The following is a 23,827-nucleotide window of genomic DNA, read 5'->3' as shown; positions in this document are numbered from 1 at the left end:
ATATCAAGAGGGATGTTATGTATAGAAGTGTGGAAGAAGGAGGGAGGGGTGTACCGGACATCCCTCTTAAATTAGATTGTATTTATTTTTCAATGTTATGTATTGCATTAAACCCTGTCGTTGTGCACAAGTTCCAATATTTTGTTTCCCTTTGGTTTTCGTTTTCCATGAGGCACATAGTAGAATGGTCAAATAATGTGCCCAGGGCAGAAACGCTGCCCGACCATTATGGGCATGCAGTGAAATTGGTTAAGAAGTATCCTGATTTTAAGAATGAGGACAAATGTAAAAATCACAAAATGCTGTATAAAGGAGTTATAGAAGAGAGGGGGTCATGTGTGGTTGGAGGGGTCAATAAAGAAGTGTGGGGCAGAGTGCAGCCCAAGGGGTTAGACAATAGACTGAAGGATTTAAATTGGCTCGTGGTTCACGGGAGATTACCAGTGAGAGAAGTATTGTACAGACACAAATTAACAAGGAATAAATTTTGTCCCAGAGCAAAGTGCATGGCGGAGGAGACTGTAAGGCACGTGTTCTGGGACTGTTTATATGCTCAGCGAGTTTGGGCAACAATGGGGAAGGTTTTCAATTTGGTTTTGTTAAATGTTATTTTGTCTTACAACACTATTGTTGGTGGAATTGTTTTGAAGGGGGTATTGCAAGAGTCACAATTCTTAGTTTGGTTAATTATTAGTTTGGTAAAACAGGGAATTTGGGAATCAAGGAAAGTTTTGGTCAAATCAAATACAAAGTGTAATGCACTGGGGGTTGTAAATAGGGTGAGTGGGGAACTTCGGGAAAGGGTTAAAAGGGATGTGTTAAGGTGGGGATTCAATGCAGCTAAAGAGAAATGGAAGGGATTGGTGTATTTGTAAATAATTGTCTCATGCAAGTTGTTATAAAGGTAATTGTTCTGTGTTGTAAATGGTGATTGTATTGCTTTATGTAACTGTTACTGTAAAATGTAAAGTTATTGTGAGAATTTAATAAAAAAATCTGTTCTTATAAAAAAAAAAAAAAAATCTGTTCTTATCAGTTTAATATCTGATACGCTGATGCTCTCAGCGCCAGCACTCCCCCTCGGCTCTCGTTATGACGCCATAAGGATTGAGTCCGTGGGGGAGGAAAGCGAAAGCGACAGTGAAAGTGAGAGTGAGAAGGAGGGGAAGGGAGTGAAGAACCAGCAGAGGGTGGGGAAAAGAAAGGGTAGAGACGAGGGGGGGAAAAGAAAGAAGATCAGGATCAAAGACAGCAAGTTGCAGGTGGCCCCCATAGATCCAAAACCAGCTAATGTCCACACAAAGTCCCCAGTCTTGCCCTCGCAGGCAGAGACGGAGGCGAGTGGGACGGCTACACTGCCGCCTAGTGGGCAGGTAGCAGCCAGCCAGGGCATCCCCAGCCAGCCTTCCCAGTCGTTGGCACAAACCCTAGCACACCTCGCAGAAGAGGTGTTCACTAATGCACCGAGGGAGAGGTCGGGGTCAACACCTTCCCTGACCAGCAGTACCTCGGTAGCAATGACCCTCTTCAAGCGAAGGGCCTCCCTTCAAAGCATCCTTGACCCCCTCCCTTGTATGGGCAAAACCAGGGGCCCCCTAGAGGTCCTCCTAGATACAGCACTGGAGGACATGGGAATACCCCTGGACGCGGTAAGCCAGAAGTCTGCTAACAGCTCCAATTCAACAGACGGTAACAGCCAAAGAATGCTGTCTGTCATAACCCCCCCCAGGACAAAGCTGACCCACACGTTCCGAGGGGCCCTGAGCAAGTTCCACCAGACTTACCTTGTGGGGAGTTGAATAGCCCCAACAACTCCACGTACTGTGCATATAAAGACGGTGCCTTCTTGGACGAGGCAGCAGTGAGTACCTTCTCAGGGGTGATGGGAGTTGCAAATAAGCCCAAGCCCCCTCGAAGCAAGCGTAGAGCTAAGAGTAGGAAGAGTGTCCCGACCTCCCAATCATAGTCGCTATGGGGTGGATGCAGCGACTCCTTTTCTTGTTAGCTACCCTGATGGCCCTGATATGTGTGTCTGTTAATGTCAGGAGCATCAGGGAGACACAAAAAAGATTTGATGTACTAAACTATCTAGCTAACTTGAAAGCAGATCTCATGTTTCTGCAGGAGTGTGGTATTTCGTCGAGCCCTGATTATAGGGACCTGAAGGAGAGTTGGACCCTGGGGGACTCCTTCTGGTCGGGCTCCAACATAGCCAGAGCCGACGGAGTAGGTATCCTGTTTAAAAACCCATTTATTACCTCCCGCAGCAGCAGGGAGGTAGAACCTGGTAGAATTCTGAGCGTGGATGTGACATACAACAACACTCCCCTCAGACTGGTCAATGTCTACGCACCCACTAACCAAAACGAAAGAGTTCAATTTTTTCCACAGCTGCGTCCACTCCTGCTGGGGAACGTACCCGTCATCGTGTCAGGTGACTTCAATTGTGCTCTGAGGGACGTAGACCGGAGCAGGCCACGCAACGACCGCTCTAGTAGAGTTTTGTCCTCCGTAATATTTGATTTCTCCCTGTGTGATGCAGGTAAGGACCTGGTGCCTCCCTTTACCTGGGTGAGCTCATCTGGGACCTCCTTCTCCCGTATAGATCTCGTCCTGCATACCAGCTCCCTTACGAAGACGGCAGTAGACACCCAGGCCGTCTTCTTCTCTGACCATAGGCTCCTGCAGGTAACATTGCAGGTCCCTCAGACCTCCCAGATGGGGTCAGGGGTTTGGAAATTAAACACTTCCTTACTCGATGACCCCTCCATAGCTGCAGCCTATAAGAGCAGGCTTGTTGAGTGGACCACTTTGCGTGACCTATTCAACTCCCCTATAGAGTGGTGGGAGATGGTCAAAATGAGAACTAAGGGTTATTTCATAGCAGCAGGCAAGAGGAAAGCAAAAGAAAGGAGGGCCAAATATAAACACCTGAATGCTGCCCTCCAGCGTCTGAGCCTGCTTCAGCTTCGGGGGTTCCCTGTAAGCGATGAGATAGCCCAGACCAAGCTAGATCTTTCAGTGCTTTGTAGGGAGGAACAACGAAAGGTCATGCACAATGCAAAAGTGCAAAAAATGGAGGAAGACGAAAAGTGTACTCGCTTCTTCTTCCAGAAAACGAGGGAGAAGCGGCACTTGATGTCCTCCATGCTCGACAGCAGGGGGAGGATAGTAGAGGATAGTGAGGGAGTGAAAAAAGTGGTAGAGAACTTCTATAGGGACCTGTATAACATCAAAGCTACAGATGACACCCTGATAGAGTGGTTCCTGAGCCAGTTGGAGCCTGACTCAGTGCGGGACGAGGAGGAGGAGGAGAAGGACCCAGAACTCACGCTGGAGGAGCTCACCCAGGCGGTTAAGACCATGAACACCGGTAAGACGCCAGGTCCAGATGGCATCCCGGGTGAGTATTACCATCTTTTTTGGGACACGCTAAAAGTCCATTTAGCGGAGGTCTACAGAGCGGTCTACAGGGAGAAGCGGTTGGGCCCTTCTATGCGGGAGAGTGTAATTACTCTCCTTCATAAGAAAGGGGAAGTTAAAGATCTACGGAATTGGCGCCCAATCAGCCTCCTTTGCGTGGATTACAAGATACTAGCCAAAGCTCTGATGCTCCGGCTACAAGTACACCTCCCTTTGGTCATTGGCCCCGACCAGGCTTGTGGCGTCCCAGGGAGGTCCATCACGGATATTTTAATGTTAACAAGGGACATTCTGGCTTATTCTAGAGAACGGAACCATCCCCTCTGCCTGTTCAACCTTGACCAGGAGAAGGCGTTCGATAGGGTAAGCCATGAATATATGTACAAAGTGATGGACCAGATGAAATTCGCTCCTAGACTTAGGGAGTGGGTTAAAACCATATATACAAACATTAGTACCCGAGTCTTGGTGAACAGGCACCTGACTGGTAAAATATCTATCCAGTCAGGGGTCAGACAGGGTTGCCCACTATCCCCACTGCTATATGTCGTGTGCATTGAACCCCTCCTGCAGGCAATTCGTAGGGATACCAATATAACTGGTTTCCAGCTGCCTGGATCCAACGGGGTCCAGGTCAAAACAACAGCATATATGGACGATGTGTCACTCATTTGCACCAACACATCGTCGGTACCTCGGATTAGTAATATCCTTGAGAAGTACTGCACGGCGACCGGGGCAGTGATTAATAAGTCCAAGAGCGAAGTCTACGTGTCTATAAATTGGCAGGTAGATAGGGATCTGTCGGACATGTACCCTGTCAAAAAGGACAAAATCAAGATTCTGGGCCTCATTTTCGAGAACAATAGCTCGGGGGCCCAGAGCTGGACGGCGGCCATTAACCAGGTCCGTAAAAAGATTGGCGGATGGAGCACAAGATCCTTAACAATGACGGGTAGAGTATTAATAACCAAGTCTATACTGTTCCCCATCCTCTCTTATGTAGGAAAAATCTTTCCCCCAGACAGGACCACCAAAAAAGTGGTGGACCGCATTATCCACCGCTTTATCTGGGGCAGCAAGATGGAGAGGGTAAAGCGAGCCACCCTGAGTAAAGCCGACAAGAAGGGAGGTAAGGGGGTCCCGGACGTTGTGCAGCTCACCCGAGTGCAGGGGCTCACGCAAACTATCAAGAACATCCAGGCCCTGGACAGGAAGGTATGTTACATGAATCGTTTCTATTTTGCCACCTGTCTCAGGGCCTTGGGCCTCTGCACTATTGATAACACCGTGCCGTACTCCTGGGACCCCCCATTGTATTATAGAACCTTAAGGGACACTATATATAAATTGGGCTTAGATAAAGCAAAATTGGCCTCCTGGGAATACAAGGCTGTAACTAAATATCTTGCCGGTTCCCAGGAAATTGAAAAAGTAGCTACTTTCTCCCTCACCCAAAGCCAAAAAATCTGGGAGAATGTGTCTCACAGCTGCCTCAGTAATGTCCAGAAGGATATAGCATGGAACACCGTCCACAGTGCACTCCCCACTCGAGCGTTCATGTTCAGGAGGGGACTAGCCCAAGTAGAAACATGCCCCTATGCAAAGTGCCGCAAGAGAGAAACACCAGCCCATATCTTCTGGGAGTGTGATGTGGCTGGCAGTGTCTGGCTCTCTGTCTCTGTCTTCCTAAACAGGTTTGCTGACACGGCCAAGATGACCGCTGAGACTGTGCTCTATGGGCCTGCGGGAGGAATCACTACCAGCACAGCTAAGTGCGTTTGGCGTGTCATCAATGTTGTCAAGCAGATCCTGTGGGAAGGCCGTAACGTCTGTGTCTATCACAAGCAGGAGCTAGACACTATCACCATGACCAGAAGGGCACAAACTCTTATCAAGGACTTTGTAATTCTGGACATCCGGACCCTCGGGAAGGACAAGGCCTGCGCGGAGTGGAGGATCGCCGGACTTCAGGACGTGAAGATGGAATAAAGGAAAAAACTGGAACCGCTAGCTCCTAGGAGCGGGACTACGGGGCACCGCTAAGCCTTTTATTTATTTTGTCATGCCAGCATTCCGCCCTTTTTAGCTGGCATGACCGTTTTTCAACGGTGCCCTGGTTTTATGTAGTCTTTTTGTTTCAGTTTTATGGACCTTTGATTTAATTTGAATGTTTTATTTGATTTTGTTTTGTTTTGTTTTATGTATCTTTAAGATTTTTAATGTAAACTATTAAAAGTTACATTTTAAGTGTTTTAAAATTTTAGAATTTTAACTCACTGTTTATACACTGTCCCTTTTCCCCTGTCCCTGTTTTAGATCTAGGTTTATGTTCACTTTTTTAGAGAGCACTCCCCGGCCCTCACAAGCACTGGTTTTTTATAGATGGTTCTTTTTTTCCAGTCACTTTTAAAACAGCACAGGTTTTTTTCATGTTGATTTTAATCTGTGTCTGTTTTAACCATGTACAAAGCACAATTGTCTTGGTGTTTTTAAATGTATTTTAAATGCTTTTAAAACAAAATGTATGTCTGTATGCATGAATGTCATCTTTAAAAGAAATGTAAAATGAATGAAAAAACGAATGGGTGTAAATGTAAAAAAATGTAAAATCTCAATAAAAGAGTATTTAATATCTGATACGTCCCCTATCAGGGGACCATATATTAAATTGATTTTTGGAATCGGGAGATGGAACAGGGGCTTGCTCCGTCCACTCCACGCATCGGCCCGGTATTGCAGTACCTCCGGGAACGGTGCACACCTTTCTCTAACGTTGGTCAAAGTCAGATCTGGATCTCTCCTGTGAGCATTTTGTCTACCCCTGCTGGAGGGAGAGTGCCAGTGTTGATGCAAGTTTTCCCGCCGTTTTACTTCTTTTTTTTTTCTTTCTCTCTTTCTTTCTTTCTCTCTTTCTTTCTCTCTTTCTCTCTTTCTTTCTCTCTTTCTTTCTTGCTGTCTTTCTTTCTTTTATTCACATGTGGTGATGATGTAGACAGCAGCAAGTTGTTTCCTGGGAGCATGCAGCTAACCAGACAAGTGTGGTGGAACATGTCCCTATGCCAGGACCTTCTTAGCAAGCCAGCCAGCCAGCGAGGCACAGTTGTAGTTACCCAAGGCACCTTGCACAGCATAGCAGCTTGGCATGACTATTTGTAAGACGCACTCCGCCAGTTTATGTTTTGTTTTTGGTGTTATGTGTGTGTTTTTGCTTTGTTTAGTTTTCTCCTGCTTAAATTGCACATTTCCCCTCTGGAAGCAGCAGCCCGTTTTTTGGGGGTCTGCTTGTGCTTGGAATTTTGCACCCACCTTTGAATCCCCCTGTGCCGTCCGGGCTGGGGGGCCCCGGGCAAGGGCCAAGTCGCCATCGCTTCTCGGCCTTTTGGCTAAGATCAAGTGTAGTATCTGTTCTTATCAGTTTAATATCTGTTCTTATCAGTTTAATATCCCAGCAGAGGGCGCCATCTGGGAGGAGCAGAGGGCGGCCCCGGACCCCGAGGAGGCGTCACAGCCACGATTCTTCCTACGTGGTCTCGGTGCCAAGCAGCGCCCCCTACTCCGCCAGGGAAGGACACCGTTCACCTGGGGAGGGGGTCCCTCTTGCGAGGCGACTATCTCCTCAGGGACTAAAGTAATAGTTCCTTCAACTGCCCAGATTTGCTGCTTACGTTGTCTCTTTTCCATAGAGAGAGACAACCCGGACGTCCAGAGGCTTCTCCCACCCCAATCGGAGGAGCCAGCTGAAGGATGGCGTTCCGGCCAACCCAGGAGACCAGGAGGCACAATGCGGTGCGCTTCACAAGGACCCAGCAAGAGGAAACGGAACCAGGACTGACGAGACTGGAGTTCAGCCAGACCATTCTTCAGAGGGGTATGGGTTTTTCCCCTTCTGACTTGAATTCTTTGGTGAAATTGCCAGGGCTTAAGGAAGTGTTTGAGGTCAGTTTTAGGAACCCCCAAAAGTTACAAGAAATGTGGTCCTTTTGGGGGGAGAATAAATATCTCGCTCCATACAAAGAATTTTGTGTGGATGCACTGACAGACAGAGAAATGAAAGTTGTTACTGTCCAATTTTTCAATGAGGCTGTTAGCGACTATGATATTACAACATGGCTTAACCGCTATGGGAGGGTGTCATCAGAAGGGAGGAAAATTACAGATGAAGATGGGGTTTGGACAGGAGCCAGAAAGTGGCTGGTACGCCTTAATGTTGATCCAGTGGGCATTGGAGGCGTCCGCCACATTCCAAACTCCATAGTGTTAGGGCCCAACAGAGGGCTGGTATTCTATAATGGGATGCCAAAACTCTGCAGGAAATGTGGGGAATTAGGACACCTGACGGCCGCGTGTACTGTAGTCAAGTGCAGGAACTGCGGAGACCCCCACGAGACCAGCCACTGCAGAGAAGAGAGGCAGTGCAATTTGTGTGGAAAGAAGGGGCACCTGTTTAAGGACTGCCCCTCTTCCTATGCCAACATGGCCAGAGCCAGCAAGGCAAACACGAACAAGCCTTGGCCTGAGCAGGAAGAGGGAGCAAGTAACAAAGATCAGTCCACATCACCACCAACAGTATCCAAGACCCAGACTCCAGCACCACCATCATCACCAGCACCCCCCTCACCCCCCCGCCCCCGAGACATGTCCCGTTTTACGAGGACACCTTCCCCCAGCCCAGAGAGAGAGTACAACAGCTACTCCACTAGCTCCTCCAGTAGCTCCTCTGATGCAGAACACGAGGCAGGGAGGGAGCCCGGACCCAGCAGCGGCCCCCCCCCTGAGTAGGGCCCTCTCAGCGCCAGCACTCCCCCTCGGCTCTCGTTATGACGCCATAAGGATTGAGTCCGTGGGGGAGGAAAGCGAAAGCGACAGTGAAAGTGAGAGTGAGAAGGAGGGGAAGGGAGTGAAGAACCAGCAGAGGGTGGGGAAAAGAAAGGGTAGAGACGAGGGGGGGAAAAGAAAGAAGATCAGGATCAAAGACAGCAAGTTGCAGGTGGCCCCCATAGATCCAAAACCAGCTAATGTCCACACAAAGTCCCCAGTCTTGCCCTCGCAGGCAGAGACGGAGGCGAGTGGGACGGCTACACTGCCGCCTAGTGGGCAGGTAGCAGCCAGCCAGGGCATCCCCAGCCAGCCTTCCCAGTCGTTGGCACAAACCCTAGCACACCTCGCAGAAGAGGTGTTCACTAATGCACCGAGGGAGAGGTCGGGGTCAACACCTTCCCTGACCAGCAGTACCTCGGTAGCAATGACCCTCTTCAAGCAAAGGGCCTCCCTTCAAAGCATCCTTGACCCCCTCCCTTGTATGGGCAAAACCAGGGGCCCCCTAGAGGTCCTCCTAGATACAGCACTGGAGGACATGGGAATACCCCTGGACGCGGTAAGCCAGAAGTCTGCTAACAGCTCCAATTCAACAGACGGTAACAGCCAAAGAATGCTGTCTGTCATAACCCCCCCCCAGGACAAAGCTGACCCACACGTTCCGAGGGGCCCTGAGCAAGTTCCACCAGACTTACCTTGTGGGGAGTTGAATAGCCCAAACAACTCCACGTACTGTGCATACAAAGACGGTGCCTTCTTGGACGAGGCAGCAGTGAGTACCTTCTCAGGGGTGATGGGAGTTGCAAATAAGCCCAAGCCCCCTCGAAGCAAGCGTAGAGCTAAGAGTAGGAAGAGTGTCCCGACCTCCCAATCATAGTCGCTATGGGGTGGACGCAGCGACTCCTTTTCTTGTTAGCTACCCTGATGGCCCTGATATGTGTGTCTGTTAATGTCAGGAGCATCAGGGAGACACAAAAAAGATTTGATGTACTAAACTATCTAGCTAACTTGAAAGCAGATCTCATCTTTCTGCAGGAGTGTGGTATTTCGTCGAGCCCTGATTATAGGGACCTGAAGGAGAGTTGGACCCTGGGGGACTCCTTCTGGTCGGGCTCCAACATAGCCAGAGCCGACGGAGTAGGTATCCTGTTTAAAAACCCATTTATTACCTCCCGCAGCAGCAGGGAGGTAGAACCTGGTAGAATTCTGAGCGTGGATGTGACATACAACAACACTCCCCTCAGACTGGTCAATGTCTACGCACCCACTAACCAAAACGAAAGAGTTCAATTTTTTCCACAGCTGCGTCCACTCCTGCTGGGGAACGTACCCGTCATCGTGTCAGGTGACTTCAATTGTGCTCTGAGGGATGTAGACCGGAGCAGGCCACGCAACGACCGCTCTAGTAGAGTTTTGTCCTCTGTAATATCTGATTTCTCCCTGTGTGATGCAGGTAAGGACCTGGTGCCTCCCTTTACCTGGGTGAGCTCATCTGGGACCTCCTTCTCCCGTATAGATCTCGTCCTGCATACCAGCTCCCTTACGAAGACGGCAGTAGACACCCAGGCCGTCTTCTTCTCTGACCATAGGCTCCTGCAGGTAACATTGCAGGTCCCTCAGACCTCCCAGATGGGGTCAGGGGTCTGGAAATTAAACACCTCCTTACTCGATGACCCCTCCATAGCTGCAGCCTATAAGAGCAGGCTTGTTGAGTGGACCACTTTGCGTGACCTATTCAACTCCCCTATAGAGTGGTGGGAGATGGTCAAAATGAGAACTAAGGGTTATTTCATAGCAGCAGGCAAGAGGAAAGCAAAAGAAAGGAGGGCCAAATATAAATACCTGAATGCTGCCCTCCAGCGTCTGAGCCTGCTTCAGCTTCGGGGGTTCCCTGTAAGCGACGAGATAGCCCAGACCAAGCTAGATCTTTCAGTGCTTTGTAGGGAGGAACAACGAAAGGTCATGCACAATGCAAAAGTGCAAAAAATGGAGGAAGACGAAAAGTGTACTCGCTTCTTCTTCCAGAAAACGAGGGAGAAGCGGCACTTGATGTCCTCCATGCTCGACAGCAGGGGGAGGATAGTAGAGGATAGTGAGGGAGTGAAAAAAGTGGTAGAGAACTTCTATAGGGACCTGTATAACATCAAAGCTACAGATGACACCCTGATAGAGTGGTTCCTGAGCCAGTTGGAGCCTGACTCAGTGCGGGACGAGGAGGAGGAGGAGGAGAAGGACCCAGAACTCACGCTGGAGGAGCTCACCCAGGCGGTTAAGACCATGAACACCGGTAAGACGCCAGGTCCAGATGGCATCCCGGGTGAGTATTACCATCTTTTTTGGGACACGCTAAAAGTCCATTTAGCGGAGGTCTACAGAGCGGTCTACAGGGAGAAGCGGTTGGGCCCTTCTATGCGGGAGAGTGTAATTACTCTCCTTCATAAGAAAGGGGAAGTTAAAGATCTACGGAATTGGCGCCCAATCAGCCTCCTTTGCGTGGATTACAAGATACTAGCCAAAGCTCTGATGCTCCGGCTACAAGTACACCTCCCTTTGGTCATTGGCCCCGACCAGGCTTGTGGCGTCCCAGGGAGGTCCATCACGGATATTTTAATGTTAACAAGGGACATTCTGGCTTATTCTAGAGAACGGAACCATCCCCTCTGCCTGTTCAACCTTGACCAGGAGAAGGCGTTCGATAGGGTAAGCCATGAATATATGTACAAAGTGATGGACCAGATGAAATTCGCTCCTGGACTTAGGGAGTGGGTAAAAACCATATATACAAACATTAGTACCCGAGTCTTGGTGAACAGGCACCTGACTGGTAAAATATCTATCCAGTCAGGGGTCAGACAGGGTTGCCCACTATCCCCACTGCTATATGTCGTGTGCATTGAACCCCTCCTGCAGGCAATTCGTAGGGATACCAATATAACTGGTTTCCAGCTGCCTGGATCCAACGGGGTCCAGGTCAAAACAACAGCATATATGGACGATGTGTCACTCATTTGCACCAACACATCGTCGGTACCTCGGATTAGTAATATCCTTGAGAAGTACTGCACGGCGACCGGGGCAGTGATTAATAAGTCCAAGAGCGAAGTCTACGTGTCTAAAAATTGGCAGGTAGATAGGGAACTGTCGGACATGTACCCTGTCAAAAAGGACAAAATCAAGATTCTGGGCCTCATTTTCGAGAACAATAGCTCGGGGGCCCAGAGCTGGACGGCGGCCATTAACCAGGTCCGTAAAAAGATTGGCGGATGGAGCACAAGATCCTTAACAATGACGGGTAGAGTATTAATAACCAAGTCTATACTGTTCCCCATCCTCTCTTATGTAGGAAAAATCTTTCCCCCAGACAGGACCACCAAAAAAGTGGTGGACCGCATTATCCACCGCTTTATCTGGGGCAGCAAGATGGAGAGGGTAAAGCGAGCCACCCTGAGTAAAGCCGACAAGAAGGGAGGTAAGGGGGTCCCGGACGTTGTGCAGCTCACCCGAGTGCAGGGGCTCACGCAAACTATCAAGAACATCCAGGCCCTGGACAGGAAGGTATGTTACATGAATCGTTTCTATTTTGCCACCTGTCTCAGGGCCTTGGGCCTCTGCACTATTGATAACACCGTGCCGTACTCCTGGGACCCCCCATTGTATTATAGAACCTTAAGGGACACTATATATAAATTGGGCTTAGATAAAGCAAAATTGGCCTCCTGGGAATACAAGGCTGTAACTAAATATCTTGCCGCTTCCCAGGAAATTGAAAAAGTAGCTACTTTCTCCCTCACCCAAAGCCAAAAAATCTGGGAGAATGTGTCTCACAGCTGCCTCAGTAATGTCCAGAAGGATATAGCATGGAACACCGTCCACAGTGCACTCCCCACTCGAGCGTTCATGTTCAGGAGGGGACTAGCCCAAGTAGAAACATGCCCCTATGCAAAGTGCCGCAAGAGAGAAACACCAGCCCATATCTTCTGGGAGTGTGATGTGGCTGGCAGTGTCTGGCTCTCTGTCTCTGTCTTCCTAAACAGGTTTGCTGACACGGCCAAGATGACTGCTGAGACTGTGCTCTATGGGCCTGCGGGAGGAATCACTACCAGCACAGCTAAGTGCGTTTGGCGTGTCATCAATGTTGTCAAGCAGATCCTGTGGGAGGGCCGTAACGTCTGTGTCTATCACAAGCAGGAGCTAGACACTATCACCACGACCAGAAGGGCACAAACTCTTATCAAGGACTTTGTAATTCTGGACATCCGGACCCTCGGGAAGGACAAGGCCTGCGCGGAGTGGAGGATCGCCGGACTTCAGGACGTGAAGATGGAATAAAGGAAAAAACTGGAACCGCTAGCTCCTAGGAGCGGGACTACGGGGCACCGCTAAGCCTTTTATTTATTTTGTCATGCCAGCATTCCGCCCTTTTTAGCTGGCATGACCGTTTTTGAACGGTGCCCTGGTTTTATGTAGTCTTTTTGTTTCAGTTTTATGGTCTTTTATTTGATTTATTTTGAATGTTTTATTTGATTTTGTTTTGTTTTGTTTTATGTATCTTTAAGATTTTTAATGTAAACTATTAAAAGTTACATTTTAAGTGTTTTAAAATTTTAGAATTTTAACTCACTGTTTTACACACTGTCCCTTTTCCCCTGTCCCTGTTTTAGATCTAGTTTTATGTTCACTTTTGAACCTTTTTAGAGAGCACTCCCCGGCCCTCACAAGCACTGTTTTTTTATAGATGGTTCTTTTTTTCCAGTCACTTTTAAAACAGCACAGGTTTTTGTCATGTTGATTTTAATCTGTGTCTGTTTTAACCATGTACAAAGCACAATTGTCTTGGTATTTTTAAATCTATTTTAAATGCTTTTAAAACAAAATGTATGTCTGTATGCATGAATGTCATCTTTAAAAGAAATGTAAAATGAATGAAAAAACGAATGGGTGTAAATGTAAAAAAATGTAAAATCTCAATAAAAGAGTATTAATATCTGATACGTCCCCTATCAGGGGACCATATATTAAATTGATTTTTGGAATCGGGAGATGGAACAGGGGCTTGCTCCGTCCACTCCACGCATCGGCCCGGTATTGCAGTACCTCCGGGAACGGTGCACACCTTTCTCTAACGTTGGTCAAAGTCAGATCTGGATCTCTCCTGTGAGCATTTTGTCTACCCCTGCTGGAGGGAGAGTGCCAGTGTTGATGCAAGTTTTCCCGCCGTTTTACTTCTTTTTTTTTTCTTTCTCTCTTTCTTTCTTTCTCTCTTTCTTTCTCTCTTTCTCTCTTTCTTTCTCTCTTTCTTTCTTGCTGTCTTTCTTTCTTTTATTCACATGTGGTGATGATGTAGACAGCAGCAAGTTGTTTCCTGGGAGCATGCAGCTAACCAGACAAGTGTGGTGGAACATGTCCCTATGCCAGGACCTTCTTAGCAAGCCAGCCAGCCAGCGAGGCACAGTTGTAGTTACCCAAGGCACCTTGCACAGCATAGCAGCTTGGCATGACTATTTGTAAGACGCACTCCGCCAGTTTATGTTTTGTTTTTGGTGTTATGTGTGTGTTTTTGCTTTGTTTTGTTTCCTCCTGCTTAAATTGCACATTTCCCCTCTGGAAGCAGCAGCCCGTTTTTTGGGGGTCTGCTTGTGCTTGGAATTTTGCACCCACCTTTGAATCCCCCTGTGCCGTCCGGGCTGGGGGGGCCCGGGCAAGGGCCAAGTCACCATCGCTTCTCGGCCTTTTGGCTAAGATCAAGTGTAGTATCTGTTCTTATCAGTTTAATATCTGATACGTCCCCTATCAGGGGACCATATATTAAATTGATTTTTGGAATCGGGAGATGGAACAGGGGCTTGCTCCGTCCACTCCACGCATCGGCCCGGTATTGCAGTACCTCCGGGAACGGTGCACACCTTTCTCTAACGTTGGTCAAAGTCAGATCTGGATCTCTCCTGTGAGCATTTTGTCTACCCCTGCTGGAGGGAGAGTGCCAGTGTTGATGCAAGTTTTCCCGCCGTTTTACTTCTTTTTTTTTTCTTTCTCTCTTTCTTTCTTTCTTTCTCTCTTTCTTTCTCTCTTTCTCTCTTTCTTTCTCTCTTTCTTTCTTGCTGTCTTTCTTTCTTTTATTCACATGTGGTGATGATGTAGACAGCAGCAGGTTGTTTCCTGGGAGCATGCAGCTAACCAGACAAGTGTGGTGGAACATGTCCCTATGCCAGGACCTTCTTAGCAAGCCAGCCAGCCAGCGAGGCACAGTTGTAGTTACCCAAGGCACCTTGCACAGCATAGCAGCTTGGCATGACTATTTGTAAGACGCACTCCGCCAGTTTATGTTTTGTTTTTGGTGTTATGTGTGTGTTTTTGCTTTGTTTTGTTTCCTCCTGCTTAAATTGCACATTTCCCCTCTGGAAGCAGCAGCCCGTTTTTTGGGGGTCTGCTTGTGCTTGGAATTTTGCAACCACCTTTGAATCCCCCTGTGCCGTCCGGGCTGGGGGGCCCTGGGCAAGGGCCAAGTCGCCATCGCTTCTCGGCCTTTTGGCTAAGATCAAGTGTAGTATCTGTTCTTATCAGTTTAATATCTGATATGTCCCCTATCAGGGGACCATATATTAAATTGATTTTTGGAATCGGGAGATGGAACAGGGGCTTGCTCCGTCCACTCCACGCATCGGCCCGGTATTGCAGTACCTTTTTTTTTTTTTTTAACTGGCTTTCTTCAGCTCGGCAACTTTTTGGAAGACTAGTGCTCAGTCTGGTTTTGGCTTGCCCAATCCAGGCCGAGGGTCTTTCAAGATTTTGTTGACTGTTGAGAGCAGTTTTTTCTTTTTCAGGCGGTTCCAGTTTTTTTCTTTTTCAGGCGGTTCCGGCTTTTCCAGACGTTCCTGGAGTTAGAGAGAAGGAGGACCTACCATCCAGACGACCTTTGAGGACCCTTTGATGACCTTGACGACCTCATCCCCAGCCCTTGATTGTAATCGAGATCCAGACCGAGAGAGCAGCAGGCGCCCAGCAGAGGGCGCCATCTGGGAGGAGCAGAGGGCGGCCCCGGACCCCGAGGAGGCGTCACAGCCACGATTCTTCCTACGTGGTCTCGGTGCCTTGCAGCGCCCCCTGCTCCGCCAGGGAAGGACACCGTTCACCTGGGGAGGGGGTCCCTCTTGCGAGGCGACCATCTCCTCAGGGACTAAAGTAATAGTTCCTTCAACTGCCCAGATTTGCTGCTTACGTTGTTTCTTTTCCGTAGAGAGAGACAACCCGGACGTCCAGAGGCTTCTCCCACCCCAATCGGAGGAGCCAGCTGAAGGATGGCGTTCCGGCCAACCCAGGAGACCAGGAGGCACAATGCGGTGCGCTTCACAAGGACCCAGCAAGAGGAAACGGAACCAGGACTGACGAGACTGGAGTTCAGCCGGACCATTCTTCAGAGGGGTATGGGTTTTTCCCCTTCTGACTTGAATTGTTTGGTGAAATTGCCAGGGCTTAAGGAAGTGTTGGAGGTCAGTTTTAGGAACCCCCAAAAGTTACAAGAAATGTGGTCCTTTTGGGGGGAGAATAAATATCTCGCTCCATACAAAGAATTTTGTGTGGATGCACTGACAGACAGAGAAATGAAAGTTGTTACTGTCCAATTTTTCAATGAGGCTGTTAGCGACTATGATATTACAACATGGCTTAACCGCTATGGGAGGGTGTCATCAGAAGGGAGGAAAATTACAGATGAAGATGGGGTTTGGACAGGAGCCAGAAAGTGGCTGGTACGCCTCAATGTTGATCCATCGGGCATTGGAGGCGTCCGCCACATTCCAAACTCCATAGTGTTAGGGCCCAACAGATGGCTGGTATTCTATAATGGGATGCCAAAACTCTGCAGGAAATGTAGGGAATTAGGACACCTGGCGGCCGCATGTACTGTAGTCAAGTGCAGGAACTGAGGCGCCCCCCACGAGACCAGCCACTGCAGAGAAGAGAGGCAGTGCAATTTGTGTGGAAAGAAGGGGCACCTGTTTAAGGACTGCCCCTCTTCCTATGCCAACATGGCCAGAGCCAGCAAGGCAAATACTAACAAGCCTAGGCCTGAGCAGGAAGAGGGAGCAAGTAACAAAGATCAGTCCACATCATCACCAACAGTATCCAAAACCCAGACTCCAGCACTACCATCATCACCAGCACCCCCCTCACCCCCCCGCCCCTGAGACATGTCCCGTTTTACGAGGACCCCTTCCCCCAGCCCAGAGAGAGAGTACAACAGCTACTCCACTAGCTCCTCCAGTAGCTCCTCTGATACAGAACACGAGGCAGGGAGGGAGCCCGGACCCAACAGCGGCCCCCCCTGAGTAGGGCCCTCTCAGCGCCAGCACTCCCCCTCGGCTCTCGTTATGACGCCATAAGGATTGAGTCCGTGGGGGAGGAAAGCGAAAGCGACAGTGAAAGTGAGAGTGAGAAGGAGGGGGAGGGAGTGAAGAACCAGCAGAGGGTGGGGAAAAGAAAGGGTAGAGATGAGGGGGGGAAAAGAAAGAAGATCAAGATTAAAGACAGCAAGTTGCAGGTGGCCCCCATAGATCCAAAACCAGCTAATGTCCACACAAAGTACCCAGTCTTGCCCTCGCAGGCAGAGACGGAGGCGAGTGGGACGCCTACACTGCCGCCTAGTGGGCAGGTAGCAGCCAGCCAGGGCATCCCCAGCCAGCCTTCCCAGTCGTTGGCACAAACCCTAGCACACCTCGCAGAAGAGGTGTTCACTAATGCACCGAGGGAGAGGTCGGGGTCAACACCTTCCCTGACCAGCAGTACCTCGGTAGCAATGACCCTCTTCAAGCGAAGGGCCTCCCTCCAAAGCATCCTTGACCCCCTCCCTTGTATGGGCAAAACCAGGGGCCCCCTAGAGGTCCTCCTAGATACAGCACTGGAGGACATGGGAATACCCCTGGACGCGGTAAGCCAGAAGTCTGCTAACAGCTCCAATTCAACAGACGGTAACAGCCAAAGAATGCTGTCTGTCATAACCCCCCCCCCAGGACAAAGCTGACCCACACGTTCCGAGGGGCCCTGAGCAAGTTCCACCAGACTTACCTTGTGGGGAGTTGAATAGCCCCAACAACTCCACGTACTGTGCATATAAAGACGGTGCCTTCTTGGACGAGGCAGCAGTGAGTACCTTCTCAGGGGTGATGGGAGTTGCAAATAAGCCCAAGCCCCCTCGAAGCAAGCGTAGAGCTAAGAGTAGGAAGAGTGTCCCGACCTCCCAATCATAGTCGCTATGGGGTGGACGCAGCGACTCCTTTTCTTGTTAGCTACCCTGATGGCCCTGATATGTGTGTCTGTTAATGTCAGGAGCATCAGGGAGACACAAAAAAGATTTGATGTACTAAACTATCTAGCTAACTTGAAAGCAGATCTCATCTTTCTGCAGGAGTGTGGTATTTCGTCGAGCCCTGATTATAGGGACCTGAAGGAGAGTTGGACCCTGGGGGACTCCTTCTGGTCGGGCTCCAACATAGCCAGAGCCGACGGAGTAGGTATCCTGTTTAAAAACCCATTTATTACCTCCCGCAGCAGCAGGGAGGTAGAACCTGGTAGAATTCTGGGCTTGTTGAGTGGACCACTTTGCGTGACCTATTCAACTCCCCTATAGAGTGGTGGGAGATGGTCAAAATGAGAACTAAGGGTTATTTCATAGCAGCAGGCAAGAGGAAAGCAAAAGAAAGGAGGGCCAAATATAAATACCTGAATGCTGCCCTCCAGCGTCTGAGCCTGCTTCAGCTTCGGGGGTTCCCTGTAAGCGACGAGATAGCCCAGACCAAGTTAGATCTTTCAGTGCTTTGTATGGAGGAACAACGAAAGGTCATGCACAATGCAAAAGTGCAAAAAATGGAGGAAGACGAAAAGTGTACTAGCTGCTTCTTCCAGAAAACGAGGGAGAAGCGGCACTTGATGTCCTCCATGCTCGACAGCAGGGGGAGGATAGTAGAGGATAATGAGGGAGTGAAAAAAGTGGTAGAGAACTTCTATAGGGACCTGTATAACATCAAAGCTACAGATGACACCCTGATAGAGTGGTTATGAGCCAGTTGGAGCCTGACTCAGTGCGGGACGATGAGGAGGAGGAGAAGGACCCAGAACTCACGCTGGAGGAGCTCACCCAGGCGGTTAAGACCATGAACACCGGTAAGACGCCAGGTCCAGATGGCATCCCGGGTGAGTATTACCATCTTTTTTGGGACACGCTAAAAGTCCATTTAGCGGAGGTCTACAGAGCGGTCTACAGGGAGAAGCGGTTGGGCCCTTCTATGCGGGAGAGTGTAATTACTCTCCTTCATAAGAAAGGGGAAGTTAAAGATCTACGGAATTGGCGCCCAATCAGCCTCCTTTGCGTGGATTACAAGATACTAGCCAAAGCTCTGATGCTCCGGCTACAAGTACACCTCCCTTTGGTCATTGGCCCCGACCAGGCTTGTGGCGTCCCAGGGAGGTCCATCACGGATATTTTAATGTTAACAAGGGACATTCTGGCTTATTCTAGAGAACGGAACCATCCCCTCTGCCTGTTCAACCTTGACCAGGAGAGGGCGTTCAATAGGGTAAGCCATGAATATATGTACAAAGTGATGGACCAGATGAAATTCGCTCCTGGACTTAGGGAGTGGGTTAAAACCATATATACAAACATTAGTACCCGAGTCTTGGTGAACAGGCACCTGACTGGTAAAATATCTATCCAGTCAGGGGTCAGACAGGGTTGCCCACTATCCCCACTGCTATATGTCGTGTGCATTGAACCCCTCCTGCAGGCAATTCGTAGGGATACCAATATAACTGGTTTCCAGCTGCCTGGATCCAACGGGGTCCAGGTCAAAACAACAGCATATATGGACGATGTGTCACTCATTTGCACCAACACATCGTCGGTACCTCGGATTAGTAATATCCTTGAGAAGTACTGCACGGCGACCGGGGCAGTGATTAATAAGTCCAAGAGCGAAGTCTACGTGTCTAAAAATTGGCAGGTAGATAGGGAACTGTCGGACATGTACCCTGTCAAAAAGGACAAAATCAAGATTCTGGGCCTCATTTTCGAGAACAATAGCTCGGGGGCCCAGAGCTGGACGGCGGCCATTAACCAGGTCCGTAAAAAGATTGGCGGATGGAGCACAAGATCCTTAACAATGACGGGTAGAGTATTAATAACCAAGTCTATACTGTTCCCCATCCTCTCTTATGTAGGAAAAATCTTTCCCCCAGACAGGACCACCAAAAAAGTGGTGGACCGCATTATCCACCGCTTTATCTGGGGCAGCAAGATGGAGAGGGTAAAGCGAGCCACCCTGAGTAAAGCCGACAAGAAGGGAGGTAAGGGGGTCCCGGACGTTGTGCAGCTCACCCGAGTGCAGGGGCTCACGCAAACTATCAAGAACATCCAGGCCCTGGACAGGAAGGTATGTTACATGAATCGTTTCTATTTTGCCACCTGTCTCAGGGCCTTGGGCCTCTGCACTATTGATAACACCGTGCCGTACTCCTGGGACCCCCCATTGTATTATAGAACCTTAAGGGACACTATATATAAATTGGGCTTAGATAAAGCAAAATTGGCCTCCTGGGAATACAAGGCTGTAACTAAATATCTTGCCGCTTCCCAGGAAATTGAAAAAGTAGCTACTTTCTCCCTCACCCAAAGCCAAAAAATCTGGGAGAATGTGTCTCACAGCTGCCTCAGTAATGTCCAGAAGGATATAGCATGGAACACCGTCCACAGTGCACTCCCCACTCGAGCGTTCATGTTCAGGAGGGGACTAGCCCAAGTAGAAACATGCCCCTATGCAAAGTGCCGCAAGAGAGAAACACCAGCCCATATCTTCTGGGAATGTGATGTGGCTGGCAGTGTCTGGCTCTCTGTCTCTGTCTTCCTAAACAGGTTTGCTGACACGGCCAAGATGACCGCTGAGACTGTGCTCTATGGGCCTGCGGGAGGAATCACTACCAGCACAGCTAAGTGCGTTTGGCGTGTCATCAATGTTGTCAAGCAGATCCTGTGGGAAGGCCGTAACGTCTGTGTCTATCACAAGCAGGAGCTAGACACTATCACCACGACCAGAAGGGCACAAATTCTTATCAAGGACATTGTAATTCTGGACATCCGGACCCTCGGGAAGGACAAGGCCTGCGCGGAGTGGAGGATCGCCGGACTTCAGGACGTGAAGATGGAATAAAGGAAAAAACCGGAACCGCTAGCTCCTAGGAGCGGGACTACGGGGCACCGCTAAGCCTTTTATTTATTTTGTCATGCCAGCATTCTGCCCTTTTTAGCTGGCATGACCGTTTTTTCAACGGTGCCCTGGTTTTATGTAGTCTTTTTGTTTCAGTTTTATGGACTTTTATTTGATTTACGTTGAATGTTTTATTTGATTTTGTTTTGTTTTGTTTTATGTATCTTTAAGATTTTTAATGTAAACTATTAAAAGTTACATTTTAAGTGTTTTAAAATTTTAGAATTTTAACTCACTGTTTTATACACTGTCCCTTTTCCCCTGTCCCTGTTTTAGTAATATAGTTTTATGTTCACTTTTGAACCTTTTTAGAGAGCACTCCCCGGCCCTCACAAGCACTGGTTTTTTATAGATGGTTCTTTTTTTCCAGTCACTTTTAAAACAGCACAGGTTTTTTTCATGTTGATTTTAATCTGTGTCTGTTTTAACCATGTACAAAGCACAATTGTCTTGGTGTTTTTAAATGTATTTTAAATGCTTTTAAAACAAAATGTATGTCTGTATGCATGAATGTCATCTTTAAAAGAAATGTAAAATGAATGAAAAAACGAATGGGTGTAAATGAAAAAAATGTAAAATCTCTATAAAAGAGTATTAATATCTGATACGTCCCCTATCAGGGGACCATATATTAAATTGATTTTTGGAATCGGGAGATGGAACAGGGGCTTGCTCCGTCCACTCCACGCATCGGCCCGGTATTGCAGTACCTCCGGGAACGGTGCACACCTTTCTCTAACGTTGGTCAAAGTCAGATCTGGATCTCTCCTGTGAGCATTTTGTCTACCCCTGCTGGAGGGAGAGTGCCAGTGTTGATGCAAGTTTTCCCGCCGTTTTACTTCTCTCTTTCTTTCTTTCTCTCTTTCTTTCTCTCTTTATCTCTTTCTTTCTCTCTTTCTTTCTTGCTGTCTTTCTTTCTTTTATTCACATGTGGTGATGATGTAGACAGCAGCAGGTTGTTTCCTGGGAGCATGCAGCTAACCAGACAAGTGTGGTGGAACATGTCCCTATGCCAGGACCTTCTTAGCAACCAGCCAGCCAGCGAGGCACAGTTGTAGTTATCCAAGGCACCTTGCACAGCATAGCAGCTTGGCATGACTATTTGTAAGACGCACTCTGCCAGTTTATGTTTTGTTTTTGGTGTTATGTGTGTGTTTTTGCTTTGTTTTGTTTTCTCCTGCTTAAATTGCACATTTCCCCTCTGGAAGCAGCAGCCCGTTTTTTGGGGGTCTGCTTGTGCTTGGAATTTTGCACCCACCTTTGAATCCCCCTGTGCCGTCCGGGCTGGGGGGCCCCGGGCAAGGGCCAAGTCGCCATCGCTTCTCGGCCTTTTGGCTAAGATCAAGTGTAGTATCTGTTCTTATCAGTTTAATATCTGATACGTCCCCTATCAGGGGACCATATATTAAATTGATTTTTGGAATCGGGAGATGGAACAGGGGCTTGCTCCGTCCACTCCACGCATCGGCCCGGTATTGCAGTACCTCCGGGAACGGTGCACACCTTTCTCTAACGTTGGTCAAAGTCAGATCTGGATCTCTCCTGTGAGCATTTTGTCTACCCCTGCTGGAGGGAGAGTGCCAGTGTTGATGCAAGTTTTCCCGCCGTTTTACTTCTTTTTTTTTTTCTTTCTCTCTTTCTTTCTTTCTCTCTTTCTTTCTTTCTCTCTTTCTTTCTTGCTGTCTTTCTTTCTTTTATTCACATGTGGTGATGATGTAGACAGCAGCAGGTTGTTTCCTGGGAGCATGCAGCTAACCAGACAAGTGTGGTGGAACATGTCCCTATGCCAGGACCTTCTTAGCAAGCCAGCCAGCCAGCGAGGCACAGTTGTAGTTACCCAAGGCACCTTGCACAGCATAGCAGCTTGGCATGACTATTTGTAAGACGCACTCCGCCAGTTTATGTTTTGTTTTTGGTGTTATGTGTGTGTTTTTGCTTTGTTTTGTTTTCTCCTGCTTAAATTGCACATTTCCCCTCTGGAAGCAGCAGCCCGTTTTTTTGGGGTCTGCTTGTGCTTGACATATTGCACCCACCTTTGAATCCCCCTGTGCCGTCCGGGCTGGGGGGCCCCGGGCAAGGGCCAAGTCGCCATCGCTTCTCGGCCTCTTGGCTCAGATCAAGTGTGTGGCTTGACCGCAGTTTGATTTGGAAGCGATCGGTAAGGTATCGGTATCGGTAAGGTAAACGGGAGCAACATTGGTTGCTGGTAGCTGTGGTCTGGGTAGGAGAGGAGCAGGGCAGGCGGAAGACCAGGAGCCAGGTTGTGGAGCAGGTAAGGGGGACCCTTTGAGGGCACCTTATCTGCTGTTTATTTTTCTATTATTGATATTTTGCTTTAATTTGGCCTTGGCTAAATTTAAAAAAAAACAAAAAAAAAACCCTTAATTTTTTGTGAGTTAGTGTTTGTAATTAAAATGGCGTCCCCAAGGTTTGCAGCACGTCGTTTTAATTGTATAAGGATTTCTTTGAAAGAGGGAGGAGAGGGAGATGAGCTAGCATTTAACAGGCTTGAGTTTTCTAGGGTTGTGTTGCAGAAGACACTGGGGTTTAAGCCAGAGCAGCTCAATTGTATTATCACTGTGGGGAGGGGAAACACCTGGGATGTCAGTTTTAGGGCTGTGAGTGATTTGCAGAAATGTCACAGTTTGTTCAATTTGGGGAAAAATGACCAACTTTTGAAAAGGTTCCAAGTGACAACCTTGACTGATGTTGCGAGAAGGGTGGTGATTGTGAGGATGGGGTCAGAGGCTGTGGAGGGAGAGGATGTGTGTGTGGCTAAGAAAGTATTGTACAGTGTATGGGGGTGCAGAGAAAGTGAGGGATAGTGATGAGGTATGGAATGGTGCTTGGAGAGTCCGTGTAAGTCTGTGGCCAGATCCGAATGGGTATGAGGGATTCAGAGCTATTCCCTCTGAAATAGTACTGGGGATGGATAGGGGATATATACATTATTTCAGGCAACCCAAATTATGTCGAAAATGTGGGGTAATGGGTCACTTGGCGGCGGGGTGCACAAAAATTATGTGTTATGTGTGTAAGGGTGAGGGGCACGTGGCAAGTGAGTGTCAGGAGAAAAGGAAGTGCAGTCTGTGTGACAGTAGTGAACACCTTTTTATGCACTGTCCATCCTCTTTTGCTAACAGAGCAAAGAGGGGTGAAGAGAGGGCGAGGGAGGAGAGGGAGAGGGAGAGGAAGGAGAGGTATGAGAGGTATGAGAGGGAGGAGAGAGAGGAGAGGGAGGAGGAGGAGAGGGATGGGTATTGGAAGGAGAAGTATAAGAGGTTTGAGAGGGAGGAGAAGGAACAACAGGAAGAGGGAGAGGAGAGGATGGA

The 23,827-nt window shown here is 48.6% G+C and overlaps 3 non-coding genes and 4 pseudogenes across 3 annotated transcripts; all 7 read left to right on the top strand.

Annotated features, from left to right (window-relative positions):
• The first annotated feature begins 6,034 nt into the window (after window positions 1-6,034).
• On the top strand, window positions 6,035-6,190 carry LOC131738620 (U2 spliceosomal RNA; annotated as a pseudogene).
• A 599-nt stretch (window positions 6,191-6,789) lies between these two features.
• Window positions 6,790-6,890, top strand: LOC131738615 (U2 spliceosomal RNA; annotated as a pseudogene).
• Window positions 6,891-13,202: 6,312 nt separating this feature from the next.
• LOC131738714 (U2 spliceosomal RNA) lies at window positions 13,203-13,357 on the top strand (annotated as a pseudogene).
• Window positions 13,358-13,956: 599 nt separating this feature from the next.
• Window positions 13,957-14,147, top strand: LOC131738561 (U2 spliceosomal RNA). The gene has a single exon (XR_009330014.1). It is a non-coding gene; the product is annotated as a U2 spliceosomal RNA (small nuclear RNA).
• A 603-nt stretch (window positions 14,148-14,750) lies between these two features.
• LOC131738373 (U2 spliceosomal RNA) lies at window positions 14,751-14,942 on the top strand. The gene has a single exon (XR_009329934.1). It is a non-coding gene; the product is annotated as a U2 spliceosomal RNA (small nuclear RNA).
• Window positions 14,943-21,072: 6,130 nt separating this feature from the next.
• On the top strand, window positions 21,073-21,227 carry LOC131738608 (U2 spliceosomal RNA; annotated as a pseudogene).
• Window positions 21,228-21,810: 583 nt separating this feature from the next.
• On the top strand, window positions 21,811-22,001 carry LOC131738550 (U2 spliceosomal RNA). The gene has a single exon (XR_009330013.1). It is a non-coding gene; the product is annotated as a U2 spliceosomal RNA (small nuclear RNA).
• The last annotated feature ends 1,826 nt before the right edge of the window (window positions 22,002-23,827 follow it).

This window comes from Acipenser ruthenus, chromosome 10 (assembly GCF_902713425.1).
Source record: "Acipenser ruthenus chromosome 10, fAciRut3.2 maternal haplotype, whole genome shotgun sequence".
Taxonomy (NCBI): Eukaryota; Metazoa; Chordata; class Actinopteri; order Acipenseriformes; family Acipenseridae; genus Acipenser; species Acipenser ruthenus.
This window is presented reverse-complemented; position numbering and strand designations above follow the sequence as displayed.